Genomic DNA, 9,959 nt, shown 5'->3' with positions numbered 1-9,959 from the left:
ATGCCAGTTGCTATTTGTTGTTGTACAAAAGCTGCTGTACCTTGCTTTTACTTAATGCTACCAATTGTACAATTTGCCAACATTGCTCTTTGGTCCAAAATGGTAGTAACATGGTGATATGATGATGGTTTAAGGCTTGAGACAAGTCCCAAATATGATATGAAAGCATTTCCAATTGGCAAAATGGTGAAAAAGTCCATAAATCAAAAAGTCAAAGTTTGGTCAAACTTTGAATTTAAATGAAAAGGTCCAAAAATGCCATTTTGAATGGTAAGGTTTTAGGTCATGAAATTTATATTTTTGGAAAGAGGATGAAAAATGTGGTTTGTAGGAAAAAACCCCACCAAATTTGGCCTTATGGTTTGAGAGATATGGCTTGTTGAAGTTCAAAATTTGGTGAAAATGATTTGATCATATCTTGACAACCACACATGGGATTTTGATGTTCTTGGACTTTTTGAAAATGGGAAGACAAGATCTTCAACTTTCATGTTGGGCAAAAATTCATTTGGAGCTTGTATCATGATGTAAGTTTAAGATCAAGAAGTTTCCATTTTTGGCATTTGAAATTACAGGTCCAGTTGCTATTTCTGGAAAATTTCTGATTGACTTGATTTTCTTCCATGATGAGGTTTGACATGATAGATGAGGCTTATACAAGCATGAATGAGCTCCTTCAAATCAATTCCATCCATCAAATCCTTGATTAAATCAACAGTTGACCAAGTTTGACTTTTCTAGGGTTTTGGACTGACTGATCCTCTTCTGATGATTTCCAAACCCTAATTCCTTGAGAACTTGATTTCAAATGATGTCTCAAGTTGTATGAACCTTTGATTATTGATCATGGTGCCCAAATTCTGCAAGAATGGCCACCATCCATTGCTTTGACTGACTGTGACTGACTTTGACCTAATTGCTGATGATTGCTTCCACTGCAAGCAACAAGGTTAAACAGACAATATTTTTGTACTTTTTGAATGATAAACATATGAAAGCAAAGATATACAAATGCAAAGTATGCTTGGTGATCAAGGAACAAACCATAAGGCAATCTATCCACTAGAAGGGGACAAAGGCATGCAATGATCCTTGAGGTTATGATATGAATGATATGGGCCATGAGGGATCTTAGGGCCCAAAATTGGGGTCTTACAGATGCCCCTATTTAAGGTCATTCTAGCCGGAGAAGTGAAGTTTAGAAATCTTCATCTCGACGCGGTAGAATGGGCTTAAATAACAGTAATGAGACAAATTTTGGTCCCTAAGAGACCTCATGATGCAGATGTATGCGTGCAAAAGACACAAATTCTGTGGGGAATATGATTCACACAGAAGAAAAGACGATCCATCGGAGTAATACACTCACCAGGAACAGAGACTATGACAAGACTCTATGGGGATAATAAAAGAAAAAAAAAAAAAAAAAAAAAAAAAATGTGTGAACAATACACGACTCCAAACTGGGGAAGATAAAACTGACATAATGTGATCAAAGCACAACTCTGATTAGGAAAACAGAAAAACAGACTGGAGAACTCACTGGGGAGTGAAGGACTCACACTGGGAAGAGAATTCCAAATGGAAAATAAATCCATTGGAGAGACACAAGCTGACTCCTGAGGAGAAGCAAAAGAAAACTCCACTGGGGAAGTAACAAAGCACATGAGATGTTACCGAGCATACGGGTAACAAACTCAGGAAAATCTGACCCCACAGGGGGACCGAGGTCATAGGGAGCAGGAAGGAGGGAACACCAAGGATACCGGTTACTGGGCATATAAGAGGTGACCGACCAAAGCGTGAATTGGATTTCACTTCCAAAACACTCATCATCCTGAAGAGAGCTAGAAAAGCAAACTTGTTTATAGGATGGACATTCAATTCCACAAGGACAACGAATCTTACTCTGAGGGGAAAACAATCAAAAGATCGGCTCAAGAGTGAACGAGATATAATATCTATTACCGTCAGAACGTGGATAGAATACTCAAATGAGACATATTATTCATTACCGGCAGACCGTGAATAATATACTCGAAAGGAAAATTATCCTGAACCGGTTACTGGGTTGTTTATAGGACAAAATCCGAAAACGTGAATTGGTTTTCACTTCCAAAACACTCATCATCCGAAAGGAGGGCTTGAAAAAGCAAAACAACTTACAGGATGGACATTCGAATCCACAACGGGAAAACGAATCTTACTCAAATGGGGACACAAACCCAAAGAATGCATGAGATATAATATCCATTACCGGCAGACCGTGGATAAGATACTCGCATGAGATATATTATCTATTACCGTCAGAACGTAGATAATAAACTCGCACGGTAAGAAACACCAGAGATACCGGTTACTGGGTATATAATAGGTGATCTACCGAAAACGTGAATTGGTTTTCACTTCCAAAACACTCATCATCCAAAACACAAATCGGTTAAAGGATGGCTATTCGATTCTACAAAGAATACGAATCTTGCTCAGTTGGGGAAAATCAACAAAGGATTCCAACTAAAGAGCGCATGAGAAATATTATTCATTACCGGCAGACCGTGAATAATACTCTCGAAAGGAAAAGACACCAGAGATACCGGTTACTGGGTATATAATAGGTGACTAACCAAAAAGAGAGACAATCGATACCAAGCATACGGGTAAACGAAAGACAACTCAAAGGGATAAATTGCAAGCATCCGGCAATTATCCAACAACAAGAACATATTCGACTCCACAAAGGGAAATAACGAATCTTACTCGACTGGGGAAACACAAAAGGCTTCGACTGAAGAGTGCATGAGATATATTATTCATTACCGGCAGACCGTGAATAATATACTCGCATGGAAGATTATCCACAACCGGTTACTGGGTTAAAAAAAGGATAAATCAACCGAACAGAGAGGCATCGGGATACCAGATTAGGTATATAATGATAACCAATCAAAAGGAGCAACAGACATTACCAACAGAAGGGTAAATGAAAGGCGAACTGCTGAGGATAATTGCAAGCATCCGGCAATTATCGACAGAAGACTAGCTGGGGATGCACTGGTAAACAACCAATGATCTGGGGAACAAATCACTAGCATACGGTGAAAAGACCCACTGGGGATAAAATTGCTAGCATACGGCAATTATCCACAAAACTTGCTGAGGATATAAGTGCTGATCTGAGCAACTTATACAAGCAAAGGAAAATCATCATCAAATATTGAATGAAGATAACCACAAAATTAGGGTTTACATCTACCGAATACGGGGTAGAAGACCAACAACTCCGCGTGGGGATAGAACAAATCACAAGTCCGCACGGGAAACCAAAATAGGGTTTATAACAAACCACAAACTGCTGAAGAGCAGGAAAAGTAGGATTTACAACTACCGGGTAGTAGGTAGAAAACCAAAACTCTGGCTGGAGAATAAAAGGTGTATAACCACAAATTCTGTTAAGAAAGCCAGGAAAAGATAGGACTTACAACTACCGGTTACTGGGTAGAGGCCCAAAAAACATTCCGCTGGGGGAACAACCCACTGGGAAGTACAAGATATCTGACAAATAGCCAATTCGGGAATGATCCGAAAAGACAGACTGGATAATGACACGTCCTAATGAGGATATAACTCAAATAGGAAAATCCATCCCAATATATATATGTTGGGAGGAAACGGAAGAAACCGTCATCCACGAGGGTATATCTCAGTGGGGAACTGCAGAAGGAAAGACAACATTTTCTGCTTATGGGGTTGACTCTATATGGAGAGATTTATAACACCCGACATCTGCTTGGGGAGATCTGTAAAGAGATCTATATCACCATAGCAGGAGACACGACAAACAAAAGATATATGGCAAGAAATGCAACATGAATATCTGAATGTTTATGAATATGCATGAATATGCGTGATTCATGTTTTGATGAATGCTGACAAAACAGACAATTCTAACACAAACAGGTTCAGGAACAAAACGTCCGGTATTATACTTCCAGGGGAAAAACCAGCTGGAGAGCCAATCTGCGGAGATCTACGTGCTGTAAAGCAAAGATCTGCAAGTACTGCTGAAGAAGCAGAGAATCAGAGATATCGGGAAACAAACCAATCAAGGTACAGCAAGTCACAACGGGCAAAACAGCCACCAAGATGACTCTGTAGGGGAACAAGAGACAACCCAAGATATCTGCAGGGGATCCCAGTGTCGACTGAGAAACAAAAGAGTGCATTGCACAAGCACAAACTGCTGTAGAAGCAAATCCATATAACTCCACTGGGGAACAACCCACTGAGGGAGAATGAATATCATCCAGATAGAATCTTACTGCATAAGCAACTCTATTGGGGAAAACTGTCGGCTACACTCTTGGGGAACAAACCACTGAGGGAGGACAGATCAAACAAATATATTCTGCAATAAACCACTCCACTTGGGGAGAATATACATAGCAAACTGATCACAACAAGTAGATTCTGCAATACAAGCCACTCTACTGGGGATCACAAACAGTCAGGAAATCAATCCGTTCACTGGAGGCAAAAGCCATCATCCAACCATATCGGGGGATTGAAGGAGTATTCAACAGGCAAAACTGCCACAACAAACACTCTGCAGACTAAGCTGAGGAAAAGATGATTGCAATACTGGGATGTCAACCCAAACAACCACTGAGTAGGAAAATAAATCCTGCTCTGCTGGAGAAAAAAAAAAAAAAACTCTGATGGAGAGATAGTCATAATTCCACAGACGACTTCGCCGGGGAAAGGGTAAAGTACCGGGTATCAAACCACTGACTTACCGAGTCTTCAAAAGAGAACGATCGTGCTGAGGAAACAGACAGTTCCGCTGGCACACTGCATGGGGGAAAAGAGGTAACAATTCCACTTGCCACCCTGGTGGGGTTATTAATAACAGCTCTACTCGCGACTCCGAGAGGAGTATCAATCAATCAGTTATACTCATGACTGTGCTGAGGAGACAAATAAAGTCTGGGGCTATACGACCCACTGGAGAAAGTGACGGGGCACCAAGATGACAAACCATCAACCGCCGAAACTTCTCAAGAAAACACCCATGCTAGGGGAAAACTGCTGCTGGAGAGAACGAAGTCTTCAACAACAAATTACTTGCGACTGTACTGGGGAACAGCCCCAACAACAACTTTGTTTGAGGAACAACCTCAACAAAGATCTGAAGAAAGAAGATACCACCAAACCAGGAATATGAACAAATGTCTTACCTGTTGGGAACCATGCCACCCTCGGGAGAGCACTGAGATATTCTTGAGTATCCTTTCAATCTTGTGAATGTTCACTTTGTTTAAAACAAAAATTTTGAAAAATTTGATTTGTTTAAAACAATGACATTTTATCAATTTAAAACATGCAAAACATTTGTTGAATTGAAACAAAAAAGAGTGCAAATAAATTGGATAAAAAGCTCAAATTGATTTAATAGAATGGTAGTCTGCAAATGGCAAGACTCCATAGATCTGTACAAATTTGAAATCAGTGATATATATTGGAAGAGGGCTACATTGAACATAATGATCCTTTCTCTACCAATTTGAATCTCGATGTATCCGAAGCTTCAGGTGACGACGAATCGAGAATCTTCTGACGAAATGACGACTGATGAACCAGAAAGTCTTGTCAGGATGCAGTTACTTGCCAAATCCCTAATTTTTGCCTAAATTGCCCCAGAGTGAGGTACTCAATCTAGCGGGACGCAAATATATATCTTTTTTTTTCAGTCTCTAATTTTTGCCTGGATTACCCTTGCGGGTTCTCCACCGAGACGCTCATTTTTGCCTAAGCCGCCCTTTCGGGTTTTCAACTTAGCGAGCAATTCTGTTTTTTTTCACTTTTTTTCATTTGCACATACTCTTTTTTTTTAGGCAAAGTATCTCTTAACTGCATCTGAATTCACAGGACGAGTGAAATCCTCCCCATCCATTGTTGTAAGCATCAAAGCTCCGCCTGAAAAGGCTCTCTTAACAACATATGGACCCTCGTAGTTTGGAGTCCACTTGCCCCTGGAATCGGGCGCGAAAGACAAAACTTTCTTGAGCACAAGGTCACCTTCCTGGAACACACGAGGCTTGACCTTCTTGTCGAATGCTTTCTTCATTCTTTGCTGATATAGCTGACCATGGCACATGGCAGTTAAACGCTTTTCTTCAATCAAATTCAACTGGTCATATCGACTCTGAATCCATTCAGCATCAGTCAACTTGGCTTCCATCAAGACTCGCATTGATGGGATCTCCACCTCTACTGGGAGAACGGCTTCCATGCCATAAACAAGAGAGAAAGGGGTTGCCCCTGTTGAAGTGCGTACAGACGTACGGTATCCATGCAAAGCAAATGGCAGCATCTCATGCCAATCTTTGTAAGTGACAGTCATCTTCTGGATAATCCTCTTGATATTCTTGTTAGCAGCTTCAACAACCCCATTCATCTTAGGTCTGTAAGGAGAGGAATTATGGTGTGCAATCTTGAATTCAGCGCACAACTCATCCATCATCTTGTTGTTCAGATTGGATCCATTATCAGTAATGATCCTCTCTGGCACACCATAACGGCAAATCAACTGGTTCTTGATAAACTTCACAACCACCTGTCTGGTTACATTCGCGTATGACGCGGCTTCAACCCATTTGGTGAAGTAATCAATTGCTACGAGAATAAACCGATGTCCGTTGGACGCTTTCGGCTCAATCATGCCGATCATGTCGATTCCCCACATAGAGAAAGGCCATGGTGATGAAATCACATTCAGGAGTGTCGGAGGAATATGAATCTTATCCGCATAAATTTGACACTTGTGACATTTCTTCACATACTTGCAACAGTCAGACTCCATTGTCAGCCAATAGTAGCCTGCTCTCAACATTTTCTTAGCCATGGCATGTCCATTGGAATGAGTACCAAATGAACCCTCATGGACCTCAGTCATCAATAGGTTTGCTTCGTGTCTATCCACGCATCTGAGCAAAACCATATCAAAATTTCTCTTGTACAGCACTTCACCACTGAGGTAGAAACTGCCTGACAACCTTCTCAAAGTTTTCCTATCTTTGTTTGATGCCCCAGGCGGGTAGACCTGGTTCTGGAGGAAATTCTTGATATCAAAATACCAAGGCTTGTCATCTTTCACGTCTTCGATTGCAAATATGTGAGCGGGTCTATCCAAGCGCATCACAGTAATGTTGGGAACATCATTCCACCATCTGACAACTATCATGGAAGCAAGCGTAGCAAGGGCATCTGCCATCCGATTATCCTCTCGAGGAATATGATAAAATTCAACTTCTGTGAAGAAAGTTGAAATTCTTCTTGCATAATCTCTGTATGGGATGAGACTTGGCTGATTTGTCTCCCATTCACCTTTGATCTGATTGACAACCAAAGCTGAATCCCCATAGACATCAAGATACTTGATCCTTAAATCAATGCATTCTTCGAGTCCCATAATACAGGCTTCATACTCCGCCATATTATTCGTGCATTTGAAGGTTAGCCTTGCTGTAAATGGAATGTGCGATCCCTGGGGATTAACAATTACTGCCCCAATTCCGTTTCCATACTGATTAACAGCGCCATCAAACACCATCGTCCATCTGGAACCAGGTTCTGGACCTTCATCAAGTGTAGGCTCATCGCAATCTTTCATCTTCAAATACAGAATTTCCTCGTCAGGGAAGTCATACTGAACAGACTGATGATCTTCAATTGGCTGGTGCGCTAAATGGTCAGCCAAGATACTACCTTTGATAGCTTTTTGAGCTCGATACTCAATATCATACTCAGATAACAACATCTGCCAACGGGCGATCCTCCCAGTTAAAGCAGGCTTCTCGAAGATATACTTAATCGGATCCATTCTGGATATCAACCAAGTTGTATGATTTATCATGTACTGGCGCAAACGCTTAGCTGCCCAAGCTAAAGCACAGCACGTCTTCTCAAGCATAGAGTACCGAGACTCACAATCAGTAAACTTCTTACTGAGGTAGTAAATAGCAAACTCCTTCTTCCCTGATTCATCTTGTTGACCGAGTACACAACCCATCGAGTCTTCAAGAACTGTTAAGTACATAATCAGAGGTCTTCCTTCCACAGGCGGAGACAAAATCGGAGGTTCAGACAGATAATCCTTGATACTGTCGAAAGCTTTCTGGCAATCCTCGGTCCAATCATGAGACTGATCTTTCCGAAGGAGCTTGAATATAGGCGCACATGTGGCAGTCATGTGGGATATAAATCTGGAAATGTAGTTCAAGCGGCCAAGAAAACCTCGGACTTGCTTCTCAGTTTTGGGTGCAGGCATCTCTTGTATTGCTTTGACCTTTGCAGGATCAACCTCAATACCTCTTTCACTTACCACAAAACCCAACAACTTGCCGGAACGGACTCCAAAAGTACATTTGTTCGGATTCAGACGAAGCTTGAATTTTCTCAAACGCTGAAAAAGCTTCAACAAATGCTCAATATGCTCAACTTCCGTTCGGGACTTAGCAATCATATCATCAACATAGACTTCTATCTCCTTGTGCATCATATCATGAAACAAGGTAGTCATAGCTCGTTGATACGTGGCTCCGGCGTTCTTCAAACCGAAGGGCATCACTCGATAACAGAATGTTCCCCAAGGTGTGATGAATGTTGTCTTCTCCATATCCTCTGGTGCCATCTTGATTTGATTATATCCGGAAAATCCGTCCATAAAGGAAAAGACTTTGAATTTAGCTGTATTGTCTACCAACATGTCAATGTGTGGTAGAGGAAAATCATCTTTTGGGCTAGCTTTATTCAAATCTCTGTAATCAACGCACATACGGACTTTTCCGTCCTTCTTAGGAACAGGCACAATATTGGCCACCCATTGAGGATATGTCGAAGTCACCAGAAACCCCGCATCAATTTGCTTCTGAACTTCCTCTTTGATCTTCACTGCCATATCTGGATGAGTTCTTCTGAGCTTCTGCTTCACAGGCACGCACTCAGGCTTCAAAGGCAGGAAATGTTGCACAATATCTGTATCTAAACCCGGCATGTCTTCATAGGACCAAGCAAAGATATCTGAATATTCTCGTAGCAAGCTGATCAAATCTTCCTTAACAGACCCTTCAAGAAGTGCCCCAATCTTCACCAGGCGCTCACAATCTTCAGATCCCAAGTTGACTGTTTCCAAGTCTTCGAGATGCGGCTGAATGATCTTCTCTTCGTGCTCAAGGAGACGGGTGATCTCATCAGGGATCTCCTCAACGTCATCTTCTTCTGCCTCAAATACAGGGAATTCAAAGTTGGGAGATGGCGTTGGATCATTATGTTCAATGGGTTTTAGAATCAACCTGCATAATGATTTTGGTTAAGAAAAATTCAGCATTTAAACAAGCAAATCATTATGCAGATGAAAGAATGTTGCTTTTATAGCTTTTATTTTTGTTTTTATGGTTTTTTGTGATCACTGATTTCATAAAGAAAAGCAAAAAGTGAAAACAAAGGAAAAACAAATGTTTTGACAATGCAAAAATTGAATGAAAATATCATTGTATATATGCTTTGCCAACAATGTCATCACTTCTCCTTTTGGCATGGGAGAAGGGTTTTAAACAAAATGAACAATTACTCTGATCTATGGATAACTGTAGGAACATCCACAGCGACCCAATTGTGGCAGACACCACCAGGAATAACAAAATTGTTCAGATCTTCTGCATCTTCTTCTTCGATGATAGCAGCAGCTTCCTCTTCTGCAGGTTGATCAGCATGGATGAATCCTCCACTGGTGAACAGACCTTGCTCATTGAATGCCCCAGAACCATAGCCAATGCCAGCCCGGGATCGATTATCTTCAAGTTCAAGCACTTTACCTAATCCAGCTACTGCACCACATTCAATGGCCAGTTTAGCATCTCGGTAGGAAGTGAATGAAGGAGACTTCTTCTCGATTGGTTTAT

Source organism: Lathyrus oleraceus, chromosome 7, assembly GCF_024323335.1.
Source record: "Lathyrus oleraceus cultivar Zhongwan6 chromosome 7, CAAS_Psat_ZW6_1.0, whole genome shotgun sequence".
NCBI lineage: Eukaryota > Viridiplantae > Streptophyta > Magnoliopsida > Fabales > Fabaceae > Lathyrus > Lathyrus oleraceus.
The sequence above is the reverse complement of the archived record's forward strand: the minus strand, read 5'-3'. Positions refer to the sequence as shown.